Consider the following 15,551-nt stretch of genomic DNA (forward strand, 5'->3'; position numbering starts at 1 on the left):
TCTGAAACCACAGCTGGCTGGCCACTGCCCCCAGAGCTTCTGGGTCAGCGTATCTATGGGGAGGACCAGAATCTATATTTCTATCGACTTCTCAGGTGATGCTTGACCCTGCCGGTCCTGGGACCAGGCTTCAAGAACCAGCAATAGGTCCCCACTACACACTGGCATCCTCTATTAAGTTCTGTTTTTGTTTTTTTTTTTTTAAGTGTCCATGTCCCACCCACTCAGATCGACCAAATCCAAATCTCTGGCACTGGAACACAAGGCATGGCCAGGACAAGGATGTTTAAAGCATCACGGGATATTCTAATGTACAACCAGTATTGAGAGCACCCCCAAAGCCAATCAGTAGCAAGAGACTCAGCTCCAGGGCCACCAAATTGCCCACAGAGCTTCTCCCATCTGCACAGGTCTTCAGGATTCATTGTTATTCCTGGTGAGGTAGGAAAGAGCCCCTTCAGAAAGCTAAGAGCTGAGGGTGTTCAAGCAGGTTCTTTGGGTTCCGGGAGCCAGACCCCTGTGCTCATCCCGTCTCTGCTTTGGGGCAGGTGGGAGGTGGTCCCTCCTCTTCCTTCGCATGCACGCCTGCAGACGACCCCCCTCTACCCCAGGCTCCTTCCCTCCACTGAGGGGTGCCGGGTCCACGGGGAAGGGAGCAGACAGCTGAAGACCCATGGGGGGCTCTCAGACAAGATCCCAGACCTCCAACACCACAAAGGGAAGGGAAATAGGCTGGGAGGTCCCGGCAGCTGCCAGGAAGGGAGCGGGTTTAACCAATACTGTTGATTGTTTCTGAAGAGCAGGTTGAAACGCCCTACGTCACCCTGCACGCTCTGCTCTGATTTGTGGTGAGAGAAGCCAAGTCACCGTGTCTGCAGGGCACGTCCACAAACCGGGTCGGGAAACAACAGGAAGACTTGAACTTTGAAATTTTTGAACTTCTATCTTCTTGCATGTCTTCTTTTTTCACCTCAAGTCCAATTACTTTTTTATTAGGTTTTCAAGCAAATTTGTATTTGTGAGTTGACACTGGTGTGTCTTTTGCTTGCATCTCTTTGAGGTCTAAATTCAATAGGTTATAGAAATAATAATCATGATTGAAATAATAAGGTTGCCATTTATGGATGATACCCAGTACATTTTAGTAGCAAATTCCTGAGTAAATAATCTCATGGAATATTGTCAGAATTCTTGCAGAATTTCTGGGACTATGTAAAAACAAAACAGTACTTTTACATTAGACCTATTGCAAGAATCGCGACGAACATATAATGATGAAAGCGACAAAGCAGTTGGTTCTCGAGTGAGACCAGCAGCACCAACGTGACCCAGAACCTGGTTAGAAACGTAAATTATTGGGCCCCACCCCCAGGTCTATAAAGCCAGGTATTCTGGGGTGAGATCCACTATCAAACATCACATGTCTGCGCTACATAGGACTGAATACCGCCTCTGACACCTGCCAAGCCTTCTGTCCTTTGCTGCCCCCAACTCTCAACATTTCCAGAAACCTCTCAATCTGCTGACCCCCATCTCCTCCAGGTCCCTCCCTGGGGGCAATTTTCCTGGAAAATATCGCCTCTCATCTCCACAGCTTCACATAGCACATGGGAAATACCGTCTGTCTATTTCCTCTGTTCTTCACTTTCCAGAATATCCTTAGACGTGACCTCAAAGAGGACCAGTAAAAGCACCCACTTGGCTTCCCTCTCCTGAAAGATCAAATTAATCTACCTCAGTTATGCTAAGATTTTGCACCATCCTGAACTGGGTTGTAAAACCATATAGATGGACAATCTTTATAGGCTGAGAGATTATTTTTAAATTAATAAAAAGTGTAATACATGGTAGAAAGAAAAAAAAAAAAAAACACCCTTGATTTTTTCCTCTGGGCTCTGCTCCCAGCTTGTCAGCCGATGCTGAGCAGACATCTCACTCCTCCAGTCATCCGTTTCCTCACGTCTTAGGGAAGGAGGCTGAAAGGGACCCCTGACTCCAAGGTGAGTTCCTTGGCGTGACAACAGCCCTAAGGAACCCCTTAGGCTTTTGCAAAGACATTCGGGGGAGAAAGTTGAGGAACAAAATAGCATAGGCAAGCCAGCGGACTCAGGATCCCGTATACCCATTCCAATATGAAATGTACCTGCTCTGGGGCCCGACAAGCTGATACCCACGTGTACGGTGGCGCTGGCTTGTCTGGGCCGAAGCAGATGAGCCAGCAGGAGGCCCGATGAGGCGGAGTCTTGGACACTGGGCAAGAACAAAACTAAAGTCCTGGACAGAACCCTGGATGGGTCTGTCAGAAGTTGTGGTAGGTTGGCTATAACAATGCAAAATAGGTAGCAGGCACACATGCAGACACGCACACTTACACATGGGCACATACATGCACACCCATATGCCCGTACACTCCCCTACACACACCACAGGTGCATTGTACACACACATGAACACACGCACACATATGCACAAAACACCTGTACTCACAGAGACCAACACTTCTGAGGGTGTGATGCTCTTTGATCTCATTCAATCCCCTTCTCTAGTAAACATAGATGGAAATGCATGCTCCTAGGGCTGTGGGGAGATTTCCAATACAGTACCGGGTCTCTGTAGCATCAGGCACTCAGCTATTTTTTTTTCTTTTCCTTTCTTTTTTCGTTTTTTTTTTTTCCTATTTAGTGTTTTTATTTACACAACTTACAGAGTTCAGGGAACCATCAAAATAACTCTCGGGGCTTCCCTGGTGGCGCAGTGGTTGAGAGTCCGCCTGCCGATGCAGGGGACGCGGGTTCGTGCCCCGGTCCGGGAGGATCCCACGTGCCGTGGAGCGGCTGGGCCCGTGAGCCATGGCCGCTGAGCCTGCGCGTCCGGACCCTGTGCTCCGCAACGGGAGAGGCCACAACAGTGAGGCCCGCATACCACAAAAAAATAAAATAAAATAAAAAAATAACTCTCAAAGTCTCCCTCGTTAAGCATCAACAGACATCTCTTTATTTCTCGTACTCATTATGCACATACTGAACTAAAAACACCATCAATCAAAGAAAACAGAAGAGGCCAGAAAGGGACATTCACTGTACACGTGCTACCGCAGGCAAAGTGTAATTCGAAAACAAAGGCAGATGGACAGTTTAATTGGGAAAGCTGACAGCGCACCTTATGTCAAGTTCACTCCATGGTGAATAACTATCTGGGTTTATACCGACTGAGATGAGGGCCCGAACTCCTTCACAAACCGCGGTGGAACCTCCTTGCACCGTGCGCCATCATCCTGAAACTCACTGCATAGATGTTGGTCATATAACTTCCTCCAAAGCAAGATGGCCACGTTAGGACTAAGTAATAATATCAAGATTACCGTCGGCCCCCAAAGACGTTTCAAGAAATATACCTCTCATCCGATAGGCTAGGCTTCCAACAATTTTCAGTGGTTCCGGGCAGGTACAGAGGAGCCACTCCCCCACTCTTCCTCACCTGCGCAGGGATGCATCCAACCACTTGATCAGATCCATCCAAATCACCCCTGGCTCTGGTTTGCAGTGCTTGTACTGGGTGGCTCTGCTAGTGAGTTGGTTGGTGGTGGCTCTGGACCGAATGTTTGTGTTCCTCTAAACCCATATCTTGAAACCCACAACTCCAAAGTGACGCAACAAGGAGGTGGGGTCTTTGGGACATAATTAGGTCGTGACGCTGGAGCCCTCATGAAGGAGATTAGTGTCTCTATAAGTAGAGAGACAAGATAGCTTTCTCTCTCTCTCTCTCTTTCTCTCTCTCTCTCTCTCTCTCTCTCCCTCCCTCCCTCCCTCCCTCCCTCTGTCTCTCTCTCTCTCTCTCTCTCTCTCTCTCTCCCCCCACCAGGTGAGGACACAGCAGCAACAAGGCAGCTCTCTACAAGCCAAGAAGAGAGCTCTCCCAGAAAACCAAATCTGTCAGCACCTTGATTTCAGACTTCCCATCCTCCAGAACTATGAGAAATACATTTCCTTGTTTAAGCCATCCAGTCTATGGTGCCTTGTTGTGGCAGCCTAGACTAAGACAATGGTCCATGGAACATAGTTCTGTGTCCTCATTGTCTACATCCTCACCCTGACAGGTCAGCCTCACCTGCCCTTTCCATCCACTGCCCAAACCCACATAAGCCAATCGCAACTTTGCTCAGGTGGAAGTAGGCGGAAGAGCCCCCATGCGTCCCACAGGGGACCCCCTCCCTGGCAGCTAGGCAGGGGGATCGCTCAGAAAGAGACACATATGACACGGCGGCAGGCCCTCGTGGACAACGGAGTGGCTGGAAACATGGAGCCAGAGAGCAGAAAGGCTGTGACCTCCAGCCAGACGGGGGCAGAGTCAAAGAATAAGCCCAGGGGGCTTCCCTGGTGGCGCAGTGGTTGAGAATCCGCCTGCCGATGCAGGAGACACGGGTTCGTGCCCTGGTCCGGGAAGATCCCACATGCCGCGGAGCAACTAAGCCCGTGAGCCATGGCCGCTAGGCCTGCGCGTCCGGAGCCTGTGCTCCGCAACGGGAGAGGCCACAACAGTGAGAGGCCCGCATACCGCAAAAAAAAAAAAAAAAAAAAGAATAAGCCCAGCCTGAGCAGAGGTCACAGCTGGAGGTTTGGGACACTGCCGAGAAGCCCAGGCGTGTGAGGGAAATTAAGCAGTTACTTGCCCACCTTGGGTTTTGATTTTTGTCACAAAGCTACTGAAAGTCTATGCATTTTATAACTTAAACTCACATTACAAATATGTTCAAGTAAATCATCATGCAAATGCCCCAGAAGGGTCTTCTGAGCAGACCCCAGCATGGTTCGGTCTCTCAACCAAGCTCCCACACAGGGCCCGGCACAGAGGAGGACTTAGATGCGCTGTGTGAGCAAATGAATAAGTCGTCAGGCACTTACGAAGTCAAACACCGTACATTTCCTCTATGCTTTGTGAAAAGAGTACATAACACAGTAGACAAAGGGAACTCTAAGCCAATCTATGGCCTGACCGGTGACTATCTCCTCTTGAGCACGACATCCTCTTGGGTGTGTGCATTTTTCTTCTGTCGACATCCAGCTCACTGGTCTACAATCTCCCAATTCTCCCCAGGCATGAAAGGCCCCGGAAAATCCATGAGCATCTTGAGTAACACCACACAACTCTGTTCCTATCCCTTCGGAAGTAGATTGAATTATACAAACTGTGACTATTTTTATTCTGTTGAAGTAAGTGACATCCAGATCTATGAGGGCTTTTTCATAAAAGAGACCTACACTAAGGAAAACGAAGCTGTAACACAGGAGGATCTCTTGTCAAAGCCCCTCTGAAGCTGTAACAGTGCCTTTGCTGTGCTTCTTCTAGACTAGATGAGAAAAAGAACCTTGCCCCAAAAGAGGGCAGTGAGTAGTACAAAGCGTCACCCACGAGCTCCCCCAGTCGGCCCGAAGGAGAAAGACGCAGGGAGTCAGAGCACCGCCCCCAACCCTCCCAAACAGGGTTCCAGTTCTGCTCACAGAGCTCAAAGGGGCCGACGACCCAACTCTTGGTGTCCAGCCCTTCGGCCAACAAACAGGACAGAGCACGGCTGTGCGAAACTTCCCACCCGAGGCGCCAGGCTGGAAGGTGTCTGTGCATTGCAGGTATTGTGCTTGGCATAATTTCGGGGAAGAGCGAGCAGCGGGAGCTGTAACTGAGCTTTCTGTTTCCAGAAACTTTTTATCTCCTTCAAAAAGTGTCCTCCCTAATCCAATCACCATCACCATCTGCATGCCCGCCACTGAAGCAGCAGCCCTCATCTCCTCTCACCCAGACTATTTAACTAGTGCCAGAAGGGTTATCCACACTGCAGGCAGGAATACCACTTACAGATAGAGCCCAGATCATGTCCCTCATCTGCTCAAATCTTCCTTTGGCTTTCCATCTAACTTAGAGCAAAAAAAAAAAAAAAAAAAAAGCCCCTCCCTTGCCTTCGAGGTTCTGCAGAACCTGCCTTTCCCAAGACCCCACAGGGTTCTTCCGTCTCCAGGGAGCCCCTTGCTTCCTGTGTCCCAGCTGCACTGGCCTTGCAACGCTTCACGCAAACCAGCATCCGCCCTGCTGGAAGGTCTGGACGCGGGCCGCCTCTCCCCAGGACTCACTCACGTGGCTGCTCCCTTGCTGCTTTCTGTTCAAAGCGCATCAGAGAGCCTTTCCCTGGCCCTTCACCCAAGGGCCACCTCCTACACCCTGTAACTCTCTCCATTCCTACTGTAGTGAAGATGGTTCTCCGTCTTAGCACTTGCCACCAGCTGGCGCGTATACTCCCTGAAAGCGGGGCATTTTATTGTTCTTTGTCTGGTCCCCAGCACCAACAGCAGCACCTGAAAGGATGTATGTGCTCCATAAACCCCACGAGAAGAAAGAGAAGGAGAGAGAGCTGAAGGTAGCTGGAGATCATTTGAGATTACCTGCCTAGCCTGCCAAGGGTTTGTCCTCTGTGTGGCCAAGTTACCCAGCTCTTTACTCAATTTTGCGGGCTACTCAGTATCCTTCCAGTGATTTTTTTAAAACAAAACTACAGCCCATTTATGGGACTTGCAACCACACACCCCAGATGGACCCACAGCCCCTCTCAAAGTGAATCCCCTCTCCCTGTGTCTCCTAGCACCTGCTTTCTTGTCACCCGGATCTTGTCAGCCTCTCTCATCGGGTGATGGTCCAGACCTTTCCACCAACTGCCTTGGCAATCTCCCTAACACTTCTGGATCTCGACTCAATCATCAGCCCCATGGATATTCTAATAACCCCTCTCCTGATATCATTCCCTTGGAATTTATGAGTATATCCAGTGAAGTAAGATATAAATAGACACTTTCATAAGGATAAAGTACCATAAAATGCAGGCATTTGTTGCCTTCTTTTAAGGAAAGGGAAAAAGAAAAATACTAAGGCAATCGCATGGGGCAGTTGGAATGGGATCAGTCAGCTGGAATTTTCCACCTTGCAGCTTTTTTATGTTAGCATGCTAAAGAACCTTCCTTTTGTCATTTTTCTAAAGTTTTGCAATTTATACAAGTCCTTAGGTCTACGGTAAAGAGTTTACATAAAGTTCAGGACTATTTTGAAGAAATAGTATTTCCTTTCTGGCCTTACTAGAGGCAGATAAGGGCCCGGGGACCATCGTGAAAATGTTCATGCAACTTAGATATATTAGCACTTTACTTATTGAAATAATTAACGGAGTATCATCATTTTATTTTTTTACAACGGTTTCTAAGTGATCATACCATACCCATGAAAGGCAATGTCATACATCATCAATCTTAACTTCTCACAAAAATGGTGTGTTTGGGGGCTTCCCTGGTGGCGCAGTGGATGAGAGTCCGCCTGCCGATGCAGGAGACACGGGTTCGTGCCCTGGTCCGGGAAGATCCCACGTGCCGCGGAGCGGCTGAGCCCGTAAGCCATGGCCGCTAGGCCTGCGCGTCCGGAGCCTGTGCTCCGCAACGGGATTGGCCACAACAGTGAGAGGCCCGCATACTGCAAAAATTAAAAAAAAAAAAAAAAAAAAAAATGTTGTGTTTTGAACAGCATGCCTTCAAGCATGAGCCTGTTATGGGATACTATCTTTTGGGATAAACACACTTAAGTCCTATTGCATCCCTCCACAACCCACCAGCTTGATTCCACGCATCAAGTACTGTACATGCCTGACCCTATGAGCAGAATGGGGGAGAGGTCCAAGTTATTGGAAGAGCTTCCAAAATGGAATGATAGGTCTACCACCTATTGCCCTTCCCCCAATCCTACCTAGTCCTTAAGCGTAAAAAATAGTTACTCTTAGTTATTAAGAGTGCACTTGGCTGGAGATCCTATGGCACTGATCCTCTTGACTAAGAATTGGCTCTTTTCTCCATGGGTCAATACTGGCCTCGAGGCATCACCTGAACAAGTGAAATTTCTACCACCTGGATGGCCTGTCAGTTGGCCAGCACTGCACCCACCTCCCAGCCAGAAGGCAAGTTCCCCCTCAGCCTCCTTCTCCCGAAACAGCTACTTAATAAGTACGGGTGATTCGGGGCCGGTACATATCTGTCCATCGTCCTAATGCCTTAACTCACTTAGGGTTGGCAATTTACAAATCAAATCCTTTTCTGGTCCAGATAGTGGGATTTTTACCGCCAACTTGTCTACCTGGATGCTGAGAAGGGCCCAGCATATCCTGCACCGTAAATGCCCTGACACAAGTTAAACATGTTTCGCCTTTCCTCCAAGCAAGAGCAAAAAGTGTTCTATAACAATAAGAACTTGAGAAATACCCTCGACATAAATCTCCAAAGCAAAGGAAGTTGTCTTCCCAAGTGCAATTTTCAATTCCCAGGAGGGAAGCAGGAGGGAGCAGAGTTTCTAGTCCAGGGAAACTGATGCTGAAACAAACTGACATCCATTAAGGGTTGCCAAGGGAAAGAAGCGATTCTCTTTTCAGATGTTCTCCTAGCTCCCCTGGTCCCTGCTAACATGGGACTCAGTTAGCTTGTGAAATGTAGCTGCTGGCTGGAGGCGTGCTTGGCAGCGAAAGGCAGCTCAGTCAAATTAAACAGGTTCATTTAACAATCCAACCAACAGAACGGTGCTCTCAGCCAGCAGGGGAATTAGTACAAAGCAGGTCAATACAAACATGCACCAGCCTCCCCCGTGTGGATGGAGGAATCTGAAAAAGGCCAACCTTTCCTGGGAAGGACAGGTGACGGGCCCCACCCCCGCCTCCCTGACACACAGAGCGCCACCCTTTCCACCACCCGGGCCCCCGCAGCATCCGAGCCAGGCCAACACACACCAGCAGGGGGCCACAAATGATCCACAAGAATGGGTCACCTGGAAAATCAAAGCCCTGTTTCAGTTTCAGGACGAGCATCAAAGAATGTTGTTTTGCCATGGTTACAGCAGGTCGAATGGCCTTCCTGCTCTTGAAGAATCAAGAGATTCTTGAAGAATCAAGAGATTCTACGCCTTGTGGAGGCGTAGATTCTGAGAGTTTGAAAGAACCGCCAGGCGTCTCATCCTCGTCTTGGAATTGTCTCTCCAGCTCCAGAGCTCAGACCCACCACACCCATCCTCTCCCCATCAGCTCTCCTGCGGTCACTTTATGAAGACGTGCTCCCTCGTATTGACCTGAAAACACCCCCAGAGTGAACCTTTTTTTGCATAACCTGAATCTCTTCTTTCTTCTGTCATGAATTTGTTATAGTTTTTTAAAGCCTGCCAAAGCGTTTAGCACTTGCTAACCCAGATCAAAGACTCCTCTTTTGACGTCTTACCATGGGGTCCCTCCAACCTCTCAGAGGACTTCTTGGTTATGTTATCTTCATTCTTTATGCTTCCTTTTAAAATCAGAGGTTAGTAGATAGTTTCTATATCAGGCTGGGTCCCAACAGGAAACTGGATTATTCGAGGAAGGTTTCTTTACAAGCAAGACCAATCGTGAGACGGTGGGTGTGTAATAGGGGGTTATGGGGCAGCTGCGGAGCCCTCACTGTCCCCAGCCTGGGAAGGACGATGGAGAGAGAAATTACCAGAACCCAGGAACCAAGGGTGTGGCCTGGAGAGGGTCAGTGACCTTCCCTCCCACAGACCAGGGGTGTGGGGAGGCCCCCAAGAGGCAGAGGGCTGGAAGGGAGCAGCGGGTCTGGAGCGAGTGCCCCAAGCAGAGCCTGGGCTTGGAAGACCCTGGTTCTTGCTCTCCAAGTAAAACTCCCTCTGAAGATCTTCTCATCCCACGAGCATCTTGTCTTCCCATGTCTAGTGTCCCCTTAGAGTCTGGTCTGCTGTTCAATGAACTTTTTAAAAAGTGTCTTCCTAAAGTATAATTTGAAAAGATACGTGCACCCCAGTGTTCACTGCAGCACTATTCACAATAACCAAGACATGGAAGCAACCTAAGTGTCCATCGACAAGTGAATGGCTAAAGAAGATGTGGCACATATATACAATGGAATATTACTCAGCCATAAAAAAGAATGAAATAATGCCCTTTGCAGCAACCAAAGATGGACCAAGAGATGATCACGCTAAGTGAAGTAAGTCAGACAGGGAAAGACAAATACCGTACGATATCACCTATATGTGGAATCTACAATATGACACAAATGAACTTATCTTTGAAATAGAGACAGACTCACAGACATGGAGAAGAGACTTGTAGTTGCCAAGGAGAGGGCTGTGGGACGGATGGATGGGGAGTTTAGGGTCAGCAGATGCAAACTATTATACACAGGATGGATAAATAACAAGGTCCTACTGTACAGCACAGGGAACTCTATTCAATATCCTGTGATCAACAACAGTGGAAAAGACTATGAAAAAGGATGCATATATGTGTATAACTGAGTCACTCTGCTGTACAGCAGAAATAAACAAAACATTGTAAATCAACTATACTTCAATTAAGTAAATTTTTTAACCAAGTGTCTTCCTCCAACATTGGTGGCCTCACTGGCTGAGTGAACCCCTCTCTCCTCCCTGGTGATTTCCATCCTACTTTGCACCACCCCCTTCCACATTCCTGCCACTAGCGTGTCACCAAGCGAGGAAGGGGATGGAGGGACACGAGCCCTGCGGGGGCTGACACGCGGGTGGGCAAAGCCCACCGTGCCTTTGGGGAGGGGGAGGCAGAGAGGCAGGGGCTTAGGGGGAAGACGGGGCCCCCACTGTGGAGTCCCCAGCGCCCCCCGCAGTCCAGGTCTGAGCCCACTGCAGACTGGACAGAGGAGGAAGGCTAGCGGGGGGGTCTGTGACAGTCCCAGGGCCAGCGTGTGTCACAGGCTGCACGGGCACTCACCCTGACCCCGAGAGCTCCCACCAGCACAGAGACCCACCGAGCACGGGTCACGCTGCCCGCCTGCGCGGGTCCCTGGGAGACGACGGGGACCAGATGATGGAGGGGCGGGGCTTTGCTCGGGAACCCCTGGGACATGCCTCCAGGGCTGCCTAAGACAGTGGGGCAGGAGCCCCGTGGAGAGGGGGCAGATGGCATCGGGGACCAGGGGGAGCCCGGATCCCCTGACACAGGCAGGCAGCTCAGACGGGGCGGGACGGCAGGCCCGCACTTGGGGCTGTTTGTCCTGTCCTACCTAAGCTGATTTAAAACCTTGCCAGACGCCCCACCGTGAGCCCAAGATGGTGTGCAAACAGTCTTGTGCCCCCTGGCTCCCCCTCCTTAATCACTTGTCCCCAGGGCACTTCCATGCTCTGTCACCAGTGCAGAGGAAGTCCTTCTGATATGCTTCACTACCCGGGTCACCCATGTCTACACGACGTCATTTCACCTTGATGTTCAGGGCTCTTTTTTTTGTTTGTTTGTTTTTAACATCTTTATTGGCGTATAACAGCTTTACAATGGCGTGTTCGTTTCTGTTGTATAACAAAGGGAATCAGCTATGCGTATACATACATCCTCATATCCCCTCCCTCTTGAGCCTCTCTCCCACCCTCCCTCCCCCACCCCTCTAGGAAACACACCTGTCTCTGTGAAATGACATGTCTCTCCAGCGTGGACTGAACGTCTGCCCAAGTCTCCGGCCGGGGGACCCTGACAGTCATCGCCTGACCTCGGGGAAAGCTACCGACCCCCCCAAGGCTTCCATCTCTTACCTGTGGAACCAGCACCAAGGGATTCCACTTACCGGTCTGTAGCCATCACCTACGGGGGGGCATCCAGCCTGCAGGACAGACACTCAAACAGCACTGCCCGCCTACTGCCACGCACCTGCCATACACCTTTACCTGCAGAGTTCAACCTCCCAGACCCACCTGCAGGGGCTAAACTGAGGGTGATGACTCAGTGATTCCCATCACAGAGAAGGGGGAGAAGGGCGCCGTGCCGACCGCTTGAAGGAGGACCCTCACCAGGGACACGCTGGGGGGACAAGAGATACCCCTCATCCCAGCACGAGCCTGAGCCGTGCCATCACCTGCTGACTGCTGGCTTCTTCACGGTGCTCTCTGCAAGGCTCCACGATTCACTGTCCTCTCCCCCAGGAAAGCGCCCACCGCCCGGAGCCCACCTCTAGTGGCTGGAAAACCCTACCCTAGAAAATACCTAGAAGTTCGGCCAAAAGCAGATGTCAAGATGTGAGCAGAAATATACCCAGCTTCTCTCATCATAGAGCATTTTCACCATCCTCCACCACCTCTGCAGAAGGGAAGGCCCCCAGGCGTCCAAGTCAAGCTCTGTCTGAGGCCCACCCACCATGGCTTTTTTTTTTTTTTTTGGACAAAGGATGTGTATATCTGATACAGCAATGGTCTACAGATACCTAATATCAACATCTACCTACAGCACACACTTTAAGGAGGTACCTGGTGACCCCGAAACAAACTGAGGCACTGAGAGAGAGCATTCCAAGGGTATCATGTTGGATAGTCTCTTACAATAAATCCAAGCAAGAATCATGAGGCCAGCCCGCTCTGGCCCTCCCTCCCCCATATTCCTACGGGACCTCGGCCACGACTGCTGGATTGTGGAGACACCGGAAGAGATGCGGCAGGTGGAAAAGATGCACGTCCGTGTTTGGGGGCTTCAGCCATCCCCGGGGTCACGGAGGCCCCCTGCATACTGGCAGGCACCTCAGAGCCTCAAAATATAAGCACGTCGCTAAAAATGAATGGCCGCCACCAAGGAGGCTAAAACGCTGCCCTGTGCAGCCTCCTATTAGAAGCCCAATAGCTCTAAAGAAAGGCAACGTTCTCCACACGAGGCCCACTTCGGCCTTCCGGGGGGGACGGCCCACCAGGCAGCCTTCCCAGTATCTGGCCTCGGCTTCCCTCTCTATTTATTTATACATTTCCACCTGCCCTGCTTTCTGTAGACAGTATGGTTACAGATCCTCCGTGGTCAGAAAATGTGCCTCTACCTGTTTGCTTGGGTTTTTTTTTCTTTATTACTGGAGTTTAATTCAAGGCTTATGTGAGTGAAGCTTTTTGGCATTTCTCCCCCAAGTTTTCCATGTACCTCACAAGATGCCTTTTAAAAGCTTTGCAGAGTGCTGAGCACAGTAAGTGAATCATTTCTCTGCTGTTTATATCTGGGTACAATGAAAGCTCTTGACAAGAGGCAAGCCTTTCCAAGCCTGGCATTTATGGTCAATTTCTGTAGCTATTAAACAAGGTCAGAAGTTTTTTGGAAAAGTCTACCCACCTGTGACTTTCTTTTTGGTTTTTCCAACTGATATGGTTCATGACTGCTGACGTTCTTTTCTAGCAGCATGAATAATACACCAAGGATAACGGACTGCTCTCTATTTTTTATTTATGAATCTCGGATTTTTGGCAGGAAAAAGCAGCGCTCAGTTTCTCTGCAGAAGGAGTATCACTAACAGTATATGCCTCCTCTGTACCCAGGCACACGTGCCGTTCACCAGGAATGCCAGACTCAGGGCCATACATAGCCTTTGTGCCCCATCCAGGAGGGGCCGAGTAGCACTGCATTCTGGGAAAATCCCCAGAGACTGGTCCTCACCAGAAAGGAGCTTTGTGCAAATTTTGGAGACCAAGAAAAATAGGTATTTCCACATTTCATCACCTTAATTTTTTACAGTAAACATGCTAGCCTTCTATTTGAATCCACCAGCATGACCATCACAAATGAAGTCAGGCTTTAAAAATAAAAATGAAGCAAAACACAAGCTGTAATGCTGCTCCATGCATGAAGATTTTCTGAGCTACGCTTCAGCCGTCCAACAATGTCTCAGAAACGACTAGAGAATCCATGATGAACCAAAAACCACACTTATTAGTTGAGATGATCATGTCCCAGATTTGGAAGCCAACCCAACTAAATTGCTTAAGTCTTTGTGCCTTAATTATTGAGATAAGAGGACAATCCTTGGTTTCCCTTCAACTGGCCCAAGGATACTGAGCTGGGGAGATTGATTCCTCTCCTCTGGAAGTATATAAACAAACTGAGAAGGATCTGTCTCCCTGGGCTTCAGCTCTCTTTGCGAGTGGTTCCCTGGGACCAGAGAACAAGGTGCAATGCCAGGCTCTGAACCATGGCTATGTGTCACTCGGCTCACCAGCGCCGACAAATGTTTACTGTGATATTCAGAATTCATCATGATGCAAGTGGCCTTAGGCTAGAGGAGTGAAGGGGCTCGTGAAGACCCACAGATCGTCTGCTCCAGCCTCCCTCTGTAGATGGCCACTAGGTTATCCAGAAGAATATGAAATGCAGGGAAGTACTCATCTTAATTCCTCCTAATTCACCCACAATAGCCAATAGAATTCAACACGCACAACACCAGACTCTTAGAGCAGACATGCTCGGTTATGAAGTAGACAGATTTGTGCGATAGCACAAACCACCAGTACTTGCCAGGGTCCCACTCCCTGCCCTGCACGTGGATCCTGGTGGCTCTTCTGATCAGGATTCCCCTAGACTGATGACAACGGATGCTAGACCACCGAGCTCGGGCCGCTTTGCAAGAGAAAAAGTCAAGAAAGTTAGCCAAGGGACTTCCCTGGCAGTCCAGTGGTTAAGACTCTGTGCTTCCAATGCAGGGGGTGTGGGTTCGATCCCTAGTCAAGGAACTAAGATCTCACAGGCCCCACAGCACAGCCAGAAATAAAAAAGACAAAACGATTTTAAAAAAAACAAAGTTAGCCAGGTATCAAAGCAAGATAGCTGCATGTCCCATGTTGTCAAGGCACAGGAAAGAGCCTTAGGAAGAAATGATAGGAAAGCAAAACTCTGAGAGATGTAAAAAAGATCATTTTTTTCTTTATCAGTGTCTGTTTCACATCCTCACTTCCTCACTCACTGATTATACAACACCTTGTTTAGCCCACCTCTGACCTTGACCCCAGGCTGCTCCTCCTACAAATTCAAAGCTGAGCTTTCCTCCCAATGGATATTTTCTCAACTAACACTAACTGGATAGAAGCAGGTTCCCATTCCTTATTGATTTATCTGTTTTATCTGACACAGAGAAGCAATATTTAGTAACTCTAAAACCAAAGAAGGAAGCATATCTCAACTGCACTTAGACGAGACAGTACCTCCCAGTGGTCACAGAATCTCCCCTTCTCTTTTTCTCTTTGTTAGGTTTTTGCAGAGGAGGTTCTGTGAGCATCCTAGGAAAATCTTCCAAGATCCAGATAATGCAGTCCTCACCAGAAAGGAGCTTTGTGAAAATCTTGAAGGAGAAAATTCATTTCCCCTTAGATATGACTTGTCTGAGGCTACTCGTCTACAAAGTGCCAGAGCCTGGCCTTCAACTCATAGCTCTAGCATCCAAATTTAACGTTATTCCCCACTACGTCATATTGTCTCCTCAACTTTGATATTTCCGCAAGAATTTATTGAGTGAGTACTATGTACAAACGCCTGACATATGTGCTGGAATTCAAAGATAAACAAGAGTTTCCTTCCTCCCTGTCCCAGGAGCTCACAGACCCTAATACAATGTGGTGAGGGGGCTAGAACACCACTGGGAGTTAGGGACCAACGTATGTAAGGTAATATGCAAAGCATCCACAAATGGAGAGTAGCCCATATATTTCTCTGCATTAATATAGATAAATAAATGGTG

The sequence above is a fragment of the Kogia breviceps genome, chromosome 9 (genome assembly GCF_026419965.1).
Source record: "Kogia breviceps isolate mKogBre1 chromosome 9, mKogBre1 haplotype 1, whole genome shotgun sequence".
In the NCBI taxonomy this organism is placed as follows: domain Eukaryota; kingdom Metazoa; phylum Chordata; class Mammalia; order Artiodactyla; family Physeteridae; genus Kogia; species Kogia breviceps.